Raw genomic sequence first — 22,163 nt, 5'->3', positions numbered from 1 at the left:
TGATAGCCATGATAGTGCGGTCACTGAACTGGAGCCGGACATCCTAGAGAGTGAAGTCAAGTGGGCCTTAGGAAGCATTACTTATTCCTAAGGAAGCATTACTTCTTTCTAATTAACAACAAAGTTAGCGGAGATGACAGTATTCCAGCTGAGCTATTTAAGATCCTAAAAGATGATGCTGTTAAAGTGCTGCACTCAATATGCCAGCACATTTGGAACACTCAACAGTGGCCAGAAGACTGGAAAAGGTCAGTTTATATTCCAATTTCAAAGAAGGGCAACGCCAAAGAGTGTTCAAACTACCGTACAATTTCGCTCATTTCACATGCCAGCAAGGTGATGCTCAAAATCCTACAAGCTAGGCTTCAGCGGTATGCGAACCGAGAACTACTGGAAGTACAAGCTGGGTTTTGAAGAGGCAGAGGAACTAGAAATCAAATTGCCAGCATTTGCTGGAGAAAGCAAGAGAATTCCAGAAAAACGTCTATTTCTGCTTCATTGACTACACTAAAGCCTTTGATTGTGTGGATCACAACAAACTGTGGCAAATTCTGAAAGAGATGGGAGTACCAGACCACCTTACCTGTCTCCTGTGAAACCTGTACGAGGGCCAAGAAGCAACAGTAAGAACCAGACATGGGACAACCGATTGGTTCAAAATTGGGAAAGGAGTACGACAAGGCTGTATATTGTCGCCCTGCTTATTTAATTTATATGCAGAGTAAATCATGAGAAACGCCGGGTTGGATGAATCACAGGTCAGAATTAAGATTGCCGGGAGAATTATCAACAACCTCAGATACGCAGACGATACCACTCTAATGGCAGAAAACGAAGAGGATCTCAAGAGCCTCTTGTTGAGGGTGAAAGTGGAGAGTGCAAAAACTGGTTTGAAACTCAACATTAAAAAAACGAAGATCATGGCATCTGGCCCCATCACTTCCTGGCATATAGAAGGGGAAGAAATGGAAGCAGTGACAGATTTTACTTTCTTGGGCTCCAAGATTACTGCAGACGGTGACTGTAGCCATGAAATTCAAAGACGCTTGCTCCTTGGGAGGAAAGCTATGGCAAACCTAGACAGCATAGTAAGAAGCAGAGACATCACCTTGCAGACAAAGATTCGTATAATCAAAGCTATGGTTTTCCCAGTAGCAATGTATGGCTATGAGAGCTGGACTATAAGGAAGGCTGAGTGCTGAAGAATTGATGCTTTCAAACTGTGGCGCTGAAGAAGACTCTTACGAGTCCCCTGGACTGCAAGGAGGTCAAATCAGTCAATCCTAAAGGAAATCAACCCTGACTGCTCATTGGAAGGACAGATACTGAAGCTGAAGCTCAAATATTTTGGCCACCTAATGCGAAGAGAAAACTCCCTGGAAAAAACCCTGATGCTGGGAAAGATTGAAGGCCAAAGGAGAAGGGGACAGCAGAGGACGAGATGGTAGATAGCATCACTGATAAAATGAATAGGGACTTGAGCACGCTCCGGGAGAGAGTGGAGGACAGGAAGGCCTGGCGTGCTATGGTCTATGGGGTCACGAAGAGTCGGACACGATTTTATGACTGAACAACAAATTCCCTGTAGTAACCTATGGCTGCGAGAGCTGCGAGAGCATAAGGAAGGCTGAGTGAAGGAAGATAGATGCTTTTGAACTGTGGTGTTGGAGGAAAATTCTGAGAGTGCCTTGGACTGCAAGAAGATCAAACCAGTCCATCCTCCAGGAAATCAAGCCAGACTGCTCACTTGAGGGAATGATATTAAAGGCACCACTGAAGTCCTTTGGCCACAAAATGAGAAGACAGGATACCCTGGAGAAGATGCTGATGCTAGGGAAAGTGGAAGGCAAAAGGAAGAGGGGCCGACCAAGGGCAAGGTAGATGGATGATATTCTGGTGGTGATGGACTCGACCTTGGAGGAGCTGGAAGTGGCGACGGCCGACAGGAAGCTGTGGCGTGGGCTGGTCCATGAAGTCACGAAGAGTCGGAAGCAACTGAACGAATAAACAACAAAACCTGTTTGTGCATCACCAAATATGTTTTCCCATTACGAATAAAGACAAGTCTGTTTCCCAAGTGGATCAGGTTTAACAACAGAAATGGATAGGATAAAGGATAAAAATAATGGTGTCACGCAAGCAGTTTTTGAAATCATATTTAGCATCAGTGTAGAACTATGGAAAGGCTCAACTTCTATGTTTTAAGATTACGCATGCATTATATATCAATCAGCATATCAGTCTAACTTTTCATGTGAAGGCCTGGTTTCTGCCTTCAATCTCTTTGAGGGAGACAGTAAAATGCACATTAAAGTATGGATATTTGAGGTTTGACTATTGGAGCCTCTTCCAACAGTAGGCGTGTCAAACTCTTTCAACCCGACGTCTAAATTCAGTTTTGGAGATGCTGTCTGGGCCACGGTCCAGTGCTGGGCAGGGTCAAAGGCAAAAGGGGGTGATGCCAAAATAGCAGCATATTTTAGTTTAAAGTTCTTATTGCAAATAACTTAGGAGAGGCATTCCAACCTATTAGAATGGAGGGGGGGACTGTGCAAAAGCCAGGAAACCACCAAACAATCAGGGGAAAGGGGGTGGGGCCATCTGTAGAGCCCTGGAGGGCCACATTTGGACCCCAGTCAGGCTGGATTTGGCCCATGGGCCTGAGATTCAACACCCCTACTATAAAGAATTATCAATGGGAAGTAGGAAGAACATGTGTGATGCAGACAAGGTTTTAGCAGTATTGGAGCTGCTTCATGCTCCCCACTTCTCTAACCAGTAGGAAATTCCAGACACACCTTTTTAGCAAATCTGTTAACTTGTGAGGAGAGAGCACTGGGGACTTTTTTATCACTTTTATAATATATGTTCATTTACAAATGCACAAGTTGAGTTTGGGAAACGGTCGGGCAGCCTAATGCATAGTGCTTGTCTTTTAAACTGAATCACTCTCTCCAGGAACAAATGGCGTGCAGCCCTTGGATCTACACGGAGTTCCTTTATCACAGCCAGTTGCTAAACTCACACTTCTTTCTCCTTTGTTGTCTGCATTCCATATGCCAAATTTCTGCATTTTTGTGGGTTTTGTATGGTTTTTAGAAGACCTGTTGTTTCCTTATTCGCCACAAGTGATCTTTCTTCTTAAAGGAGAGAATTTGATCCTGGGATTTTGAGATGCCATAGTCCAGCCTTCCCCAGTGTATCACCCTCCAGATGTGTTGACTGCAACTCCTGTCACCCCCACCCAGCATAACCAGTTCCATGCTGGCTGATGTTGATAGGAGTTATAGTCCAACACATCAGGTTGGGGAAGACTTCCATGTCTAGCCAGTATATACACCAGAATTAAGAGAGTGGGGCATGAGCGAGATCAGCTGCTGCAAGCTGTGAGAAATTTGGTTGCTGTTTTCTTCACTTTGTACTCCTGGGGTAACTGGGTAGTATCCAGTTGGGCCTTGCGCACGCGGCCAGCCCTGCTGGGCCCCAGTCTGCACGCACCCAGCCCTACCAGTTGTCGTCCAGGCAAGGCCACTACTGTTTGCGCTTTTGGGGGCAAGCCTCGAAACGACTGAAAACCCTTGTTTCTGGAAGGGCCACAACCTGCCCCTTGAGAAACAAGCATTTTTGTTCGTTTTGGGGCTTGCCCCTGGAAGCACTACATTGCGGCCGCACACAGACCAGAGCCAGCAGGGCTGGCTGAGCTCACAAGGCCCCAAGTGGATACTACCCGTTGTTTGCAGTTTGTATTGTTTATTAATGCCTCAATATATAGGAAAGGTTTAGTGTATTTGGCCCTGGCTTACATATTACTGATAAATAATATTGTGTTGTAATGTTTGATTTTGCCTATTTTGAAATTAATTTGAAATGTTATAATAGTATTAGTAAAATGAACTGCTTGGGTTGTTTATTATTGTAATGACGTAATATTGTAATTGATGTATTGGTACCCTTTCTCATTTTTGCATCGCTGTTGTGTTGTCAGCCGCTTTGGGCACTTTTTGTGGAAAAGCAGCATATAAATTAGATGATGATGACTATGATAGATTTCCATTGTCACTTTTGATATCACTACTTCTACCTTTTTAAAATAATGTGGCAAAGGAACTTCAAAGATATGCTGTGTGATTTTTATTGAATTGTGAAGTGGTGTCATTTTTGGTCATTTTTGGTCATTTTTGGTCCCAACTATTAACCAGTTTCCAGCTGATGCTGTAAACGGTATGGTCTAAAGGTACATGGTGTCACAGCCTTGCTGAAACTAAGCAAGTCCAAGACTTGTTAGAGGTTAGATGGTTGACTAGCTTGAGAACCTTGAGTTCCATCATGGAAGAAAAGCTGTATATAAATGTAATAAATAATTTATTTTTATATGAAGTTACTCACTTTTAACAATAGTCTTCTCTGAAATCCCTTAGAAGTCCTTTGGTGAGTTGAGAAATAGATGGCCCCTAGGGCGAGGGCCTTCTCACTGGTACCATTCTGGTTCTGGATTGTCCTCCCCAGAGAGACTCATCTGTTAACCTCTTTATGGTAATTTTGGCGCCTGTTAAATTATCCAGAAGCTCTATACAGTCAGTAAAAACAAGACCTGGAGCTGACTATGGCTCAGATCATGAGCTTCTTATTGCAAAGTTTCAGCTTAAATTGAAGAACTTAGGGAAAACCACTAAACCATTCAGATATGGCCTAAATAATACCCCTTATCAATATACAGTGGAGGTGAGGAATAGGGATTAGACCTGATAGACAGAGTGCCTGAGGAACTATGGACGGAGGTCCGTAACATTGTTCAGGAGGCAGCAACTCAATCCATCCCAAAGAAAAAGAAATGCAAGAAACCAAAGTGGCTGTCTGATGAGGCTTTAGAAGTAGCGGAGGAAAGGAGGGAAGCAAAAAGCAAGGGAGAAAGGGGAAGATATACCCAACTGAATGCAGATTTCCAGAGAATAGCAAGGAGAGACAAGAAGGCCTTCTTAAATGAAGAATGAAAAGAAATCAAAGAAAACAATAGAATGGGAAAGTCTAGAGATCTCTTCAAGAAAATTGGAGATCTCAAGGGAACGTTTTGTGCAAAGACGGGCATGATAAAGGACAAAGAAGGCAGGGACCTAACAGAAGCAGATGAGATTAAGAAGAGGTGGAAAGAATACTCAGAAGAACTATACAGAAAAGATCTTAATGTCCCTGATAGCCATGACAGTGTGCTCACTGAACTTGAGCTGGACATCCTAGAGAGTGAAGTCAAGTGGGAGTCAAGAGATGGGAGTACCAGACCACCTTACCTGTCTCCTGAGAAACCTGTACGATGGTCAAGAAGCAACAGCAAGAACCGGACAAGGAAATCAACTCTGACTGTTCATTGGAAGGACAGATACTGAAGCTGAAGCTCAAATATTTTGGCCACCTAATGTGAAGAGAAAACTCACTGGAAAAGGCCCTGATGCTGGGAAAGATTGAAGGCAAAAGGAGAAGGGGACGGCAGAGTATGAGATGGCTAGATAGCATCACTGACGCAATGAATATGGACTTGAGCACACTCCTGGAGAGAGCGGAGGATAGGAAGGCCTGGCGTGCTATGGTCCATGGGGTCACGAAGAGTCGGACAAGACTGAACGACTGAACAACAAAATTATCAAGGCCTTTTAAAAAATCTAGTGTTCTCTGTTTAGTGTTCTGAACCATCTATGTGCTATATAATTGCTTGTTATTTCTGGAAATTGTTATGCTGGAAATTTTTATGTCCCAAATTGTTCTTTTATGATATTGTGTGTGTTTGTTTTATTGTATCATTGTAGGCTGCAAGATGCCCAGAGAGCCATGTTATTGGGTGACTTTATACAGATATGGTAAATAAAGAAGATAATGTGCCATGAGTCATCACTTCCCTGCAAGCTTAGATTCTAGAGAAAGAAGCACTGACTTTTCCCCTGTGAAGATTCTGGGAAACCAACCATCCAATGTTTGGGTCTTACAGTGTTGTTCACATCACAGCATATTTCCATTGTACATTGACCATCGATTTTTACCTGAAAGCAGATGTGGGATTTCTTCTACCACTGCCCCCACTCCCAACCCCCCCTGCCCCCAGCAACATAGAGAACTATTCCTACATGATATTATACATATGATGTTCAACTGCAAATGCACAGAGAGATTAATGCAGGCATATGTCTTTCAGCACAGAAGCCAAAATGAATGTTACCCAGTTGTAATAAATGCCTATGAATTCAGCAGTAAGATTTGCTGCCTTTTAAAAAGTTATATATGTGTGGGCTTTTTTGTTGGCTTGTTTTCCTTTTCTGAATGGGTGCCACTTCAAACAAAGCTGCTCTTCAAATAGTTCCATAGCGAGGAAGTCACACTACAGCGTATGTGCAAAGCAAGGTTCCATTCAGCTGTCAGTATCTTTCTTGGAATAGAGGAGCTTTTTATGATGGGTGTGGGTTTCAACCTACCCTTTTCTGGTACAAGACGAGAGAATGCCTAACACTTGAGTGAGGAGAGATACTTTGGAATATATTGCTAGTCGTTCATTCTCATAGATTTTAATCTTTGTAGTCTGATCTTCTCCATGTTTACTCTGCTGTCCGACTGCTTTCAGTGGGACTTGCATCCAAGGATTGCAGCCTCTGGTTTGTTTGCAGCTGAGTAACATTGTATGGGCATGCATGAGAATATAAATCAATACAAGCTGGCCTAGTGTGGTTGTTCATGTGAATACTACAAGCAATATTTGTGGCGATAATTGTGCTTAATCACAAACTTGATCACACAGCAATGTGAGAGCCCAGCAGTGTTTGAGGTTGGAAGCATTCTAGTGAAGAGAAACCATCGATTTTTCTGCAGTATTTGAACACTACAGTCTTGATTGCCCTAAAATAATCCAACCATGAATGTTTCAATATACTAATGCAAGAATCTAGAAAGGAGCATAGGAAGCTGCCTTGTGCCACGTCAGACTGTTGCTCCATGTTGCTCAGTATTGTCTACACTGACTGGTAGTGTAGGTTTTGAAGCAGGGCTCTTTCTCACCTCTACTTGGAAATGCCATGGATTAAATCTGAGACCTTTTGCCTGCAATATATCTGCTCTAACACTGAGCTATGGCCCTTCCCTATATCATCAGCTGATGGGATGCTAGAAGGGGCAGGTGGCAAGTTCACTATAAATCAAGAGCAGGTAGACCTTGTTCCAGTATGTAGACATTCTTCAAAGTACCTTTATCTTGATTTATGAAGGACTGTTCACTGTGGCAATGGGTTGAGACGTTTGTGCTGCTGCTAACAGCAGCATTTAGCTATCATTATTAGGGACATTCTAAAGTCTACAACAAGCTTACAGCTCCTCTTTTCTACAACCGACAAAGCAAGCATGAGTGATATTCTCCCTCAGTGCTTCATGCATTTGATCAAAATACAGGTGTAGATGGTGACAAACCGTGTTTCGGATCTTTGTCCTTCTGGTTCTGTGCACTCATTGAAAGTGGAATGTCTGCCTTCCCTCTTTTCTGAATTCTTTGGATAAAATGGCAGTAAGTCATATACAACAGCTTGGAAGTATATAAACAGAATTGTCTTACCCAAATGGAACACACTTACACCCATAGCTCATTGATAATTTAGTTTCAGAACTAAAGTTGTCATGGTAATTTCTGATTTATTGATTTGAAGCATTTTTCTCCCATGTCTCAGCCAAAAGGGGTCCCAGAGCAGCTTACATACAATAAATAAAACCAAGACAGTCTCTGTCGATACCATCTAAAAGCTACAATACAAAAGGAAAAAGGAATAGGGAGGGGAGAGAACTGAAACCAAGTGGTATTTCAGCAGGGCTGGTGGAATGACCCTGGGTCAAATCCAATGCAAGTCCTACTTAGAATTAGACCTACTGAAATGAATGGGACTATGTTAGTCATGACCAACTTAAGCCCCACCCCACCCCGATTCTCATCTCCTCTCCTTCTGCTTGTGACTTCTTATAACCTATCTGGGAATTAGTTCTCTAAAGTCCTTTTTGTTGTCCAATAGATGAACAATGGATTTTGACTGTACAGTTAGTTGAAGAAAAGTACAGAAATATGAATATGTTGGATATAAGCGGAGGACAAATCTGTGTATATAGATTTGGACATACACACCTTTGTAATAAATCATATTCATCATGGATATTGGCAACAATTGCTTGTAATGCTGACCCGGATTAGGAAAATGTGAATAAACATATTTAACGTGCATATTTTCACATATTTGTTTGCAACATTCCTTGAGAGCTAGTATGGGTAGTGACTAGAATGCTGGACTTAGATTAGGGCGATCCAGCTTCAAAATCCCTACTCAGCTACAAAGCTTACTGAGTAACCTTGAGCTAGTCTCTGTCTCTCAGCCCAACATAATTCTCAGAGGTATAAGAGGTGAAAATAATGTGTGTGTATGTGGGGGGTGGTAGAGCATATATGCTATCTTGAGCTCCTGGGAGGAAAAGATAGACAGTGGGAAATGTAGTTTCCCCAAGGAAACTTTTGACATTTCCGTGTCAGTAGCCCTTAAGGAAACTACATTTCTTAAGGGCTACCAGGGCTTGTGTCCTGGTGCACTGTTAGGCAGCTTGTCAGGTACCAGAGAAGGGCAAGATAACTCCTGCCTTCATTTTCCCCATGGTTGCTTGCCACCACCAGTCAGGTAAGTGCAGTTAAAAGGGGAGGGGGATAGGGTTTGGAGAGGAAATCTTTGCTTGGATTAAGATCTGAGCTGAAGAATATCAGACTTGTAATACACGCACATCTCATACTTGAGATGGGTATTGTAGGCCATCTTCCCTCCTCCCAGACATACATCCAAGTCCCAAAGTACCAGCTCAGCAACATTTTTATTTTTGAATGTTTTAATTTTTACATCGCTCCAACAGCACTGAGAAATTGAAAACATTAAGGTCTGTAATATCTTCACAGTAGAAGATATACACAGCAGCTCTTGACAGCACACTGTTTGTACAATCTAATTATACTTTTCTAATTTCAAATAGGCCAGACTTCTTAGGTCATGTAATTGCTAATCATTTGTGCATGCTAGTCTGAATAGGGAGTTCTAAACAAGAAAGGTTAAATGTGGTACCATTTAGACTATATCACAGAACAAAACTGTATTCTGACACTAGTCAGCGATGCACAAGTACATTGTTGAAACTCTACTTGTCTTAAAGAAGTATTTAAGTTAGGAAGGCAATTGGTTGGGGGGGGGGGTAGGACATAAGTATCTTATGTGAGAGATGCCCAGTACCCAGTATTTCCAGATCTGCAGTTTATGCTTTATGGGACATCTGGATACTGGCAAGAATATGATTGTTCCTGAGAGAGAGAGAGAGAGAGAGAGAGAGAGAGAGAGCACTTTCCCCGTGGTTTCTAAGTGGGAGGCTGAAGGTACACTCAGAGCCAAAACATCCATTTTTGCAGCCAGGATCCAGAGCTGGAGGAAGGGCAGCAATCAGCCTAGCTCTATACGCTTTCCAGAGTTTCAAGAGCTGCCCGAACTCGCTGCTGCCCTTCCCATTTAGCAGAATTTCCATCTCAGTTGCCAGGGCTTTGGGGATAGCTGTCTACAGGAGCCTCTCTGAATGTGCTTGGAAAAGCAAAACAGGCTGGTAGCACACTTGCTGAAAGAAGAATTTAAGGAAGATAGATCAAGCCTCAAGAGAAGAATTTGAAGAGAATGAGTATTAATTTACAACAAAAGCGTTATATTTGCACGAGGATGCATTACTTATTGCAGTCCAGTTTAAGCTGAGAGTAGCAGGCTACAAATGTTCAGACTAAAAAGAAATCAACTTCAGGTTGGTCATTTATGGAGCTGGGTAGCAGCCAATTTTGTGATGTATGTACCTTAAGCAACAAGATAAATGCCCATCCACAGGTGCCACTTTTGACAAGCCATTACTGTGCGGTGAAAAATAAAGCTCTGTGTGAAATTGTTGCCAGGGAAGCCAATTTTCTCAGTGTTAGCCGTGCTGCAAGAATCCCAGAGAGAGTTGTGTTTTGGCTCTGTAATATATGCCAACATTTATAATTATTGACTCTGTAGAGGCTCATTTTTAAGACTCATTTTTGCTCTGGTAACTGGTACTAAGGGTCTATAAGAAAGCATTGCTTGGATCCTCACAAAACTACAATTCCCAGGTTTCCTGGGGATGGAGGATGATGTGATATATAGATTGTATACCAGTTTACCCAAGTTTGCAATGTAGATATAACCATGCAGTGTTTCAGGTTGTTTGCTGGAAGATGGAAAAGAGAAACTGTGGTAAGCGGGGGTGGGGGCTTAGTTTTTCTGTCTGTTTTTTCGAGTGGAGCACATATATTTTCAGGATGGCCTTTGTTGTGTAAGAACTTTAATGATCCATGTAATAATGATGTCGTAAAGTATTAAAAAGGCACGCTTAGGACTTCCTGATGAAATAGTAATTGTCTTAACTAGGCTACGCAGTTGCATAGCGACAGAAACAAGGAGCCTTAGGTGTAGCAAGTGCAAAAACAACAATACAATAGAAACCTCAAAAATGTGAAGTCTTCAGGTATAGAAAGACTGAGTGAGAACGTGTAGGATGTTGATACATAGTTAAGTGACAAAGAAGCTGCTTATGTTGTTGTTGTTGTTGTTATTATTTCTATACCACCCCATAGCCGAAGCTCTCTGGGCGGTTTACAAAAGTTAAAACATTAAATACAGTATAAAAAGATTAAAAGCCATTTACAAAAAAGCACATTAAAGCACACAAACAATATACACAAACAGCATATAATTCAAAACAACATTGAACTATCAGACATAACTGAAGACACATCCAGGACCTATTAAAACTCATCATGTGCTGCCAAATGACTGGAAAAAGAGGTAGGTCTTAACCTGGCGCTGAAAAGATAATAATGTTGGCGCTAAGGGGACCTCATCAGGGAGCTTGTTCCACAGATGGGGGGCCACCACTGAGAAGGCCCTCTCCCTCGTTGCTGCCTTGTGAGCTTCCCTTGGAGGAGGCACTCAGAGGAGGGTCTTAGATGCTGAACATAGTGTACGGGTAGGTTCATTTCAGGAGAGGTGTGCCATCAGGTACTGTGGTTCAAAGCCATGTAAGGCTTTATAGGTTAAAACCAGCACCTTGAATTGAGCTCGGAAGCATATAGGGAGCCAGTGCAAGTTGGCCAGAGTCGGTCTTATCTGTTCAAACCTTCTGGTCCCTGTTAACAATCTGACCGCTGCATTTTGCACGAGCTGCAGCTTCTGAACCATCTTCAAAGGCAGCCCCACTTAGAGTGCATTGCAGTAATCTAACTTGGAGGTTACCAGAGCATAGACAACTGAAGCCAGGTTATCTCTGTCCAGATAGGGACGTAGCTAGGCCACCAACTGAAGTTGGTAGAAGGCACTCCATGCCACTGAGGCCACCTGAGCCTCAAGTGACAAAGATGGTTCCAGGAGGACCCCCAAGCTACAGACCTGCTCCTTCGGAGGGAGTGCAACCCCATCCAGAACAGGTTGAACACCCTCCATCCGGTCAACAGAACCACCCACTAGCAGCATCTCAGTCTTGTCTGGATTGCGTTTCAATTTATTAGCCCACATTCAGTCCATTATCGCAGGCAGGCACTGATTCAGTACATCCACAGCCTCACCTGAAGAAGATGAAAAGGAGAAATAGAGCTGTGTGTCATCAGCATACTAATGACAACACACTCCAAAACTCCGGATGACTGCACTCAATGGTTTCATATAGATGTTAAACAGCATGGGGGACAAAACTGACCTCTGTGGAACCCCATATTGGAGAATCCACGGGGCCGAGCGGTGTTCCCCAAGCACGACCTTCTGGGGCCAACCCTCCAAGTAGGAGTGAAACCACTGCAATGCAGTGCCTCCCACTCCCAGCTCAGAGAGCCGTCCCAGAAGGATACCATGGTCGATGGTATAGAAAGCCTCCGAGAGATCAAGGAGAATCAACAGGGTCACACTCCCCCTGTCTTTCTCCTGACATAGGTCATCATACAGGGCGACCAAGGCTGTTTCTGTGCCAAAACCTGGCCTGAACTCCGATTGAAATGGATCCAGATAATCGGTCTCATCCAAGAGTGCCTGGAGCTGGTTGGCAATCACTCGCTCAAGGACCTTTTTGCAACTGGCCTATAATTATTAAAAGTTTTCTGGGTCTAGGGAGGATTTCTAATGGATTTCTTATTCTAATGATGAACTGTAAAATTACCTTTTTTTTTCTAAAGCATCCCCGTAATCTTAATGTAGCCAAATTTTCAAGCGACAAAACTTCTATTTTGTCAGGTATTCCCTTTCTCTTCCTTTGATCTGTACATATGCAATATGTTTGGGCATTCATTTATTGGAATGTAGCAAGCTAGCCAGATGGTAGACCTGCCCCCTTCTATATTTGTCATTGTAAGTGGAGCTAGATGTTGAAAGTGAGCAAGGTGAATTAGGGAGGGACCGTAGCTGAGTGGTAGAGAACGTGTTTGGCATCAATCCCTGGCATGTCTAGTTCAAAGGTTCAGTTAGTTGTTTCCTTTAAAATGTTTTAATTGTTTTACTGTGGTGTTTTTTTCTTTTATCTTTGTTGTTCACTGCTCCAAAATCTTTTGATGTGGAGCGGTATATAAATATTGAAAACAAAAAATAGTTAGACTCCCAACCTCCATCAACTCCAGCCAGCATGGCCAGTGGTCAGGGATGATGGGAGTTGTAGTCCAACAACATCTGGAGGACCTGGGCTAGATGGACAAATGGTCTGGCCTGGAGTAGGACAGCTTCCTATGACATCACAATGTCATTCTTTCTATTTTCTCTCTGCATCTGTTGTGTATGTCTATGTCTTCTTCTCCCTCTGCCATAAGCCTTGTAGTACACATACAGTGAAGACCTACAAAAATGTTTAAGCTGAATTTAAACTCCCTACTGACAGAAATGTCTTTAGATCCTAGTCAGATGGGCCACACTTACCTTTACAGTATGGGGAAAGATCAATATGCTTAAAATGAACATATTACCTCTTATAGTTTGTGTACTCTATGGCTTGCCTCCCTTTATTCCCAAGTTATATTTTCATAAATTTAATGTGCTGTTCCATACGTGTATTTGGGGAGTATCCCCATCACATTTCTTCCTCAGAAGATTACAACTACCAATAACAGAAGGGCGCTTTAATTTTTCTGATTTGTATTCCTATCAGAAAGCATATCACCTTACTGGTGCATTAGAATTAGGAATGAGCCAGGGATGCTCGAGCTCACTTAAATTCTCTGAATTTTACTTCAGTTTGGCTAATTCCTGTTCTCGTTTGCAACCTGTTTTTCAGTTAGTTCAGATGGGAAACGTTGAAAAGTTGTGCATTTTTCAAAAGTTGTGCATTTATCAAGTGCACATTTTGCTACCATTCACGTTTGTCTTCTGGGCTGCAAAAGGGACATTTTCGAGTGATACACGAATGGAAATGAAATTCTCATACATCCCTTGTTAGAAAGATATGCCACTCCTCCTTTACAATCACCACCATGGGTGATATAGGAATTTGCATACATTTTGCCGCTTTATCAATGGACAGTGTTGGGTTCCACTCACATAAATAAGGGAGGGTTCCACTTCCAATCCTGGCTTGTAGGGAGATGTGGCATAGGCTGGCCCGCTAGTTTAGCTTTGACTCCTTTGCATATGTGCACGGTTGACATTATGGCACAATCCTGATTTACAAATAACAGGAAAGCCTTTTCTCTGAAGACAACAGGCTGAGAAAGGGATCCTCACTCTCCATTAGTTCATAGGAAAGAATGATGAGTTTCTTCCATTTGCTGATTTACAGGGCAAATAAACTAATTACCAGCACCACTCATTGGCAATACCTCCATTAAAACACACTCTGCCTGACAGATATGGTCCATCTGCCCTGAGCTTCAGAAACTACAAAATTATTGTTTTATTGACTATATGGAATCAGACAAACCCACCATAATGATGTACACGAGCCTGATGGCATATGATAAAGTGGACACACAAACAATTAGGGAAAAGTGGAAAATGGAATTGGAGTGTCAGATACAACCTGGATAATAGAAGCAGGCTTTAATTTCCATTCAGTACATCTCTCCAGACTTAAAATTATGTTTACTCCAACAGAAGCTGGTATTTTGCACTTATTGAATCCCTCAATGCCTACTGAAGAAAAATTTAGCAAACTCAGACAAGTGGCAGGCACAGAGGGCACATCACTAGTTCATATGATCTGGAATGTCCAGTGGTGGTCCCCCTTTGGTTAGATGTCATTACACAAATCAATTTGGTATTAGATGCATCATTGGAAATCAAGGATGCTCACGCAGTCCTGAATTATATCCCAGTGATGTGGATGTTGTCAGACTGCCATAGGAAATGGATGCTAGGGTCCTTTAATACAAGAGTAAGATACTTGAAGCCTGGAAATAAAAGGCCACCCCATCCATAATGTATTGGACAGAAAGTCTCACGACCTTGGCAGCCTTTGAAACTCTACACTGTTGTCCACAGCCTTGTTCTGGCAAATATATGGTCAGACATTTAGAACTATATGTGTAGTGGGAACCAGAGGAAAAAACAGAGAAACCACAGTCTGACAGATGACTGCATTTGTGTGTTTGCTTGTCTTTTTCCCCTCCTTTTTTGCAAGTTTTTAAAAAAATTTATTGTAAAAGATTTTGTCATACTGATTTTGCTGTTATTATCCATGTTATAAAAAAAGAGTTTGAATAAAAAAGAATTAATGCATACAGTGAAGACCTATACTTTGAAATGACAATACAGATGCAACAAAACATGATTCATAGGATCATTCAGTAGTTAACCAATCTCACAAATGCAGCCACTTTCATTGGTGTTTTATTGTGAATTATCTGCTTGCCTTCCCAAAGAGTTTTTCTAGGTTTTTTTGTTTTGTTTTGTTTTTTAGTGGAGGGCAATTGATCTCTTGTGGTTAAGAAGTCAGGTCTGACTCTTCTGTTGTCGCTGTAAAAAGTAACACCATACATGTGCCCCAGGGCTTGCCTTTAATTGAAGAATTGGAGCCTGGCTCATCTCGTGGTTGGGTAGGAGAGGGATACTCATATCATTGGTAGGATAAAGCGAGAGATGGGTAGGTGAAATTGCTCAGTGTACAGCAAACATCCTTTTCTTATATTAAGATACTAGGTTCAGTTATTTCATTTAGCAGTGTTGGGAAGTCCTTCATATGATGCCCTGGAAAGATACTGTGATCAGGCAGACTAACGGTGGGCAGATGGGAGACTAGGACCTCCTGGTCCTTCTCTAGGTGATTTGTAGTCAATTGGCAAGGGTTTCTGGCACCCGATTGTCTAATAATAGCAACAGTTAAAAACATATTGTGCTCCAAGGTCGGTTCCTGGAAATCTGACTTTCCCCCTTGTCCGCGCTGCCTCCAAGGCAGCGTGGAGAAGCCCCATCCTCTACACTCGGAAGACGAGCGTGGAGTGACTGAAAAGGGACGGGGGGCATTCCGGGGCTTGGAGAGCGGAGTAGGGCGTATGACACATCCTATCTGTCATATGGCAGCTTCCTCTCCTCATCAGCCGCCCTGCCACTGGACAGCCGGAAACGGCTGTCTAGCAAAAAAGAGCAAGGCAGGAGAGGCGCAGAGGGAACGATCCCCACGGAGGGAATGATCCCCTGTGCCTCTCCTGCCTTGCTTTGGATCCAAATCACCTCTGAGTTTGGAGGTGGCCACCTATCTACTTAGGATTGCGCCCTTAGAAAACCAGGAGTGGTTTTTTGTGGGGAAAGACTTGAAGCTTGGTTCTGGTACTAATCAAAAGTTCCTGAGTTGAGCACGTGTTCTTTAATTCCTAACTTATATCTGTGCCCCTGTGCCAGTATTTTGCACCTGGTTCTAGCTGGGGTCTAGTAAAAAAGCAAAGTAGTTTTGCTGTTGCTGTTACTGGTGTGTTGCAAATAAAAAGGTTTTTAAAAAGCAAAGCAGATGCTGCAAGCCTGAAGTCTGCCCACTCCTGAGGGTAGACAGTATGGGCCTGCAGTGGTCTCCAAACTTTTTAAATCGCGCACCCCTATCAGTGAAAAAAATTGAGCATGCACCCCCAATATATGTATATTTATTTATAAATTATATACATGTACTCCTGTATTATGTATATTATAAAACATACACAAAAAATAAAAATTAAAAAGGATGATGAGAAAAAGATGAAATAAACAATATTTTAAAAATAATTCTTTTTTTATTAATGGCACAAAAACGCTTTTTGCTCTCACTTAAAAAGTTATTATTAGTATAATCTGTAAATCCATTTAACTATGCACACATTGTGCACACATTGTTGCTATACGCTGACGATCGAGTGAGGGCAGCACTGTCAACTTGCAAGGAGGGGAAAGGCATCCTTGGCCGGGCTCCTGCCTGCGCCAGAGCCAGGAGTCATGGTTGCCAGCCCTGCACCCTGCACAGAGTCCCCACTCCTTGACAGACTGGTGTCTTGGCTTGGGCTGTTAACCCTTCCCGCTCTCCTTTGGCAGGATGGAAGTTGAAAGGAAAGTGCGCTCTCCTTTGGCAGGATGGAAGTTGAAAGGAAAGTGCCCGCTTCCTTCTCCGCTTGGAAAGGAGAGTGAGAAGGGTTAATCTCCTTCCTGCTCTCCATCTGCACTTTCTTCTTGGCTTCAATCTGCAAAAGGAGAGCTGAAAGTATTAACCTCCTCCTGGGCAGTTAACCCTTCCTGCTCTCCCTTGACAGTATGGAAGCTGAGAGGAAAGTGCCCGTTTCCTTCTTGGCTTCATTCTGTGAAAGGAGAGTGGGAAAGGTTATGTCAGGGTGGACACTGAGCCCATAGAATCCCAGAGTAGTTCTGATGCTGAGGAAGAGCATTCGCTCCTTCGGGAGAGGAGCGCGCTCCTTTTTTCCCAGGACCAACAGCTGACAGAGATTCCTCCCACCCACATTCCTAGTTTAGAAAGCAGTCCAAGGAGTGACTCAGCACAGATAGCAGACTGGGGGGGATGCGCAGCGCAGACGCAGAGAGCGGCACCAAATGGTTCGCGCTCAAAGAACGGTTGCGCCCAGAGGATCCAAGGGAAAAGGGGAGGGATTCTCCCTAGTCCTTATATTCAGGGGTGTGCCAGTAATTGCCCTTCAAACAGGGACCAACTGTTCTAACTTAGGGCATAGGGATGCTGCTGCTCAGATCTAGTTGCTACCTGTAGAGCTGTTAAGTTGTAAAAGAAGAATAAAGCTTTGAAAAGAATCCCTTTGTCTGTGTCTGGACTTGGCTACTAGATTAGACTGAGAGCCCTCCAAGGAGCCCTTGACAGGTTAATCTCCTTTCCGCTCTGCTGAGTGGAAAGGGTTAATCTCCTTCCTGCTTGCCTTCAGCCAGGCCACCCTCCTTGCACACAACGGCAGCTTGCAGGAGCAGCGGGAGGCAGCTTGTGCACCCCAGTGGATCGTCGTGCGCACCCCACTTCGGAGACCAATGGATATGACAGCTCCTTACGACCTTAGACAACATCCAGCATATCAGCAGGAATATAACCTGCATTTCATCATGAAGCCAGAAGCGGCAAGCCAAGTTGGATGGTTGTGCTAATCACAGCACCAACTGCATGCCCACTATATGTACTGTGATATAAAACCTTTATCTAAAGCAGAGCTGCTCCCATGTCCCCCTTCTCCTTTGTATAACTCTATTTCCCTCAAATGGTTTATTAGAGAATTCAGTAAATAGAAATGTTGCCGACATGACTGTAGTGGCATTGGGTTTCATTGACTTTTCAGTTAAAAAAAAAAAAACCTTGGGTGACAGTTCTGTTGTGTGTTTGGTTTAATATTTTTAAGGTTTATCCCTGCTAAATAACAGAACATAGCTATTTCAGCAATGCAAGCGAAAGAACAGAAAGTGCTGTTTTGTATTATTTATTTTATGCATAAGCCATCATGGTAAACTTGTATAATTTCTTTTATGCATAAGGAGCCATAAAGGTAAAATGTTTCATTAGAGTCCAATATATGTTGGTACAGAGCTGGCTCCGTATATAGGGTATAGAGAGCCAGTGTGGTGTAGTGGTTAGACTGTTGGACTGGGACTTGTGAGATCCGCGTTCTAGTCCCCACTCGGCCATGAAGCTCACTGGATGACTTTGGACAGTCACTGACTCAGCCTAACCTGTCTCACAGGGTTGTTGTGAGGATAAAATGGAAAAGAGGAGGACCTTGTAATCCACCTTGGGTTTCTTCCAAGAGAAAAAACACAGGCAGGATATAGATGCATGCATGCTTGCATGCATGGTTGTATCAAATGCTGGAGGCATTCCTGTACCCAATCCCTCAAAAAGCTTTTCTTGAGGGTCAGGGAGCCCTTTGGAAGGGTATGAGATATGGTATGCAGCCTGAAGTAGGTGCAGGGAGGATTGGTGAAAGATGCCCTGCCTTGGGCAAGAGGACATGGTGTCTGCTAGTGCAAAACAATTGGATACAACCCATAGTCTTTAGGTCTGAGTCGCTGGTATATACATGAAAAGTACTTGGCCACTCTGTCTATTCTACCCCCCCCCCCTTCTTTAGCTTTTATTGGCATTATAAGCCAATGAGAAATAACAGCAATTTGAACACAACTGATCACAGTCTAGATATTTGGTGATCTGTAGTCCCTGCCATTCATGGGTAGAGCAAATGAAATGAAAGCTACAATGGACATTCCTTGAATGTCAGCAGTTTTCAAATCTCATGAACTGGATTCTTCTGTATAAGGTGCATTTATCTTAGTTAGGATCATGACAGTTAAAGGTCTTGGGGATATTATTCAACTAGTCAGATTGATCATTTTGGCTAATTCTGCACTTCGGATAGAAGAAGCCATAGACTCTAGATATTCTCGTGAAGCACAGTTGCTTCTGAAGCATTATTAGAGAATAATAAAGTACTGTGCAGTCAGCATCCTGTGCACATCCTCTGTTTTAATTTCTTTAATCTCATATAAAAATGTCTGTCTGTCTCTCTCACTCACACAGGCACACAAACTTGCCTACTCACAGTCCTAGCTTATTTTGTCATTAGATATGTTAGTGCTGTTAGGACATATATATTTAATGCAACCTTTTGATGGCAATTTTCTCTTCACATTCTGGCATCATTTTGAAAGACCCAAGCAAAGATCCAAGGGCTAAGAAAGTAAATAGTTTGGAAATGGTGGATTTGGAAACAATTTAATGATCTAAAAGATTCTTGCAGTCTCCAGTTCTTCTGATGTACATGGACTTAGGCTGCAGTCTGATCCATAGTTACCTGGGAGTAAACCCCATTGAACACAGTGAGACTTAACTCTGAGTAAACTTGCTTAGGATTGTGCTGTAAAGTATGTAACTGTTGCTCTTCTGTTTTCCTTTAAACATTTTCATGGAATGTTGCCTGATTAGTCACTTCAAACAGATACAATCATATGTTGGATGCAAATTAATACAGTTATTTGAAAATATCTCTATACTGTCAAAAGATGCCAGTAATGTGTGAAGCAGCTCCTCAGTCCCCTGTGTCTTCATCTTTGACTGTATATAAAAACATACAAAGCCACCTTATGTTGCATCAGTCCATTGATTCAGCCTGTCCCATGTTGTCTACAATGACTGGAGCTCTCCAAGCATCTTAGATAATAGTTTTTTCAGCCCTGCTTTCTATTAATCATCTCTGCATTTCCTGAACTCTTAAAAAAATATATTGCTTATTTCTGTTCCTCATAGTGAAAGGTGTATGTAAGCATGCAGATGACACTGTGAAAAATTCCACCGCTCAGGGCATGGTTCCAGGCTTGATCCTGACTCCTGATATGGGTGGACAAACGAGCAATTTTCAAGCTTGTTGGTGCTTTTCTTTTACCCACCCCAACACTACTTTTTCCTGGTTCTCGCTTGCAAATGCCTTTATTTGTCTCAAACAAGAAAAGTGTGCGTTTTCAAACAGGAAAAATGTGTGCCTTTCGTGTACCGATTAAAGCATGAAAATGTGACCTCTTTGAAAAAATGTGCATTAGAAGTGCAAATTTTTCAAAACGACACATTTTGCAAACATGGTTACAAGCTCGAATGTGCAGGCTTTTTCTAAAAACACGTGTTTGGGTTCAGAGTTGCAAGCAGGGCATTTTTAGCTGTTTTTTGAACAGCAACAAAATTCTTGTATATGCCTAAGTTATAGCAGTTCCTGTATCCTAATACAGTCACTCTTAAGAGTCCTCTTCCCTCCAGTGGACCTCACTAGGGGTCCCTAGTTTACTGGGTAGCTGAGAGAAATGAAACAAACACAAAGATGGCTAGAGCCGTGGTGGAGGAAAACTCACCGCAAGTCTAACTTTACCCAGCTTAGAGTGCACTGCTGGGCCTCTTCTGCGGTGGTGATGGTACCAAAGACTTACTTTTCTGACACCATTTGATATGATCAGTGTCGCCCAGCAGAGCTGTTCCATGTGGTCAAGGGCCTGTTACAGCTTGGTCCTCACAAAGGAATGGAAAATTGTTTGAAAGCCTGCCAAGACTTGTTTGTGAAGCATTTTACAGATAAAATTACTCAGATGCACTCTGGCTTAGAATCTAGTTTATTGTTAGCAGTTCTGGAGTATACTAGAGGTTTCATGTCAGGTTTTAATGGATATCTTTCATCTTCGTTGGTCTTTGAGGATGTGGATCCTTGGAGATGTATTACCAACCACTTGCGAATTTGACCCTTGTCTATCCTGGCTGGTGAAATCAGTATAGTTAAGTCTGCACACATGGGTTAATGAATTAATAAATGCTTCTCTGAGAAAGTGTTGTGTACCCATGGTACTGCAGGAGGTGGTTGTATGGCCTCTATTGAAAATGCCACCTTTGGAGCCCTCTGACTTGAATAACTACCACCCAGTATCAAACATTATTTTTTGGGCAAGCTTGCATTGGCAACACAGCTCCCTAAGTTTTTAGATGAAATTGATTATCCCAGTCTTGCCCAACCTGGAGCCCCCCATTGGCCATGTTGTCTGGGGATGATGGATGTTGTAGTCTAGCACATATGGAGGGCACTGGGTTGGGGAAGGCTGAATTATTGAGGTTCCTTTAGTCTGGCTTTTGGCCTGATTTCAGGACAGAAGGTGCCTTGGTTACCCTGGTGGATGTCCTGTGCTAGGAGATGGATGAGGGAAGTGTGACCCTGTTGTTTCTCTTGGACCTCTCAGTGGCATTTGATAACATCAGCCAGATGATACCCAGCTCTGTTTTATTTACATCTGATCATAGGAAGGCAGTAGAAACCCTCAGCTGCTGTTTGTCAGCTGTACATGACTGGGATGGAGTAGAAAAAGTTGAAGCTTAATCCATAAAAAGTGCTATTGGCGAGTGGACCCTCTGACTCAGGTTTGGGTTGCATAGAGGTGTAAAATCTCTGGAAATATTGAAGTCATGGAAGAGAAGAATGTCCCTTTACCCTTGCCATTTTTTCCCCAGGAAAAAAAATGGAAATTTGGGGAGAAATCGAAGTATGTGCAATACTTCCTTCCTTATTAAATCTAAACTTATTTTACTTCTTTAACAATATGCAGCATTAACGACTTAGCATATAAAATAGTAATATTTGGCATATTTATTAAAGTTACAGAGCAATTGAATGCATTTATTTAAATATTTTTACCCTGCCTTGTAGGGTAAAAAGCAAAATGCTCCCACAGTGGCTTACATACAAGAATCATATATGGAGAGGTTTATTCAGAGGTAAGACCCACTCTGTTTGGAGAAGGTTACTCCAGTAGGCTTACATAGGATTGCAGCCTCAAAAGTATAAATGCCTTAGTTTTGTACAAGCAAAATTTTGAATATAACCAATATGAGAGAGAGAGAGAGCGCTGCAAATTGCTCTACGCTATGCTACCTAAGCACATACTCATTTTCGCCATCTGAGTAGAACAAAAATAGAAGTTGAAAATCAAAACAATAAATTTTGCAGTAAACGAAAGAATATGTCTCGTGGCGCCTTAAGGACTAACAAACTTCTATAAGGTGCCACAAGGCCCTTGGTTGTTTTTGCTGCAACAGACTAACATGGCTACCCTTCTGGAAAAAGAAAATGTATTATTTAGACCAGTGGTGGAGAGCCCCTTTCAGCCCAA

At 42.5% G+C, this 22,163-nt stretch overlaps 1 protein-coding gene across 2 annotated transcripts in view; it reads left to right on the top strand.

Moving 5' to 3' along the window:
• Nucleotides 1-22,163, top strand: part of PKIA (cAMP-dependent protein kinase inhibitor alpha) — a 63,314-nt gene that overhangs the window by 19,956 nt on the left and 21,195 nt on the right. The gene's annotated exons all lie outside the window — the stretch shown is intronic.

Source organism: Heloderma suspectum, chromosome 4 (genome assembly GCF_057233095.1).
Source record: "Heloderma suspectum isolate Gila_16-S chromosome 4, 16-S_ref, whole genome shotgun sequence".
Classification (NCBI taxonomy): domain Eukaryota; kingdom Metazoa; phylum Chordata; class Lepidosauria; order Squamata; family Helodermatidae; genus Heloderma; species Heloderma suspectum.
The sequence above is the reverse complement of the archived record's forward strand: the minus strand, read 5'-3'. Positions and strand labels throughout refer to the sequence as shown.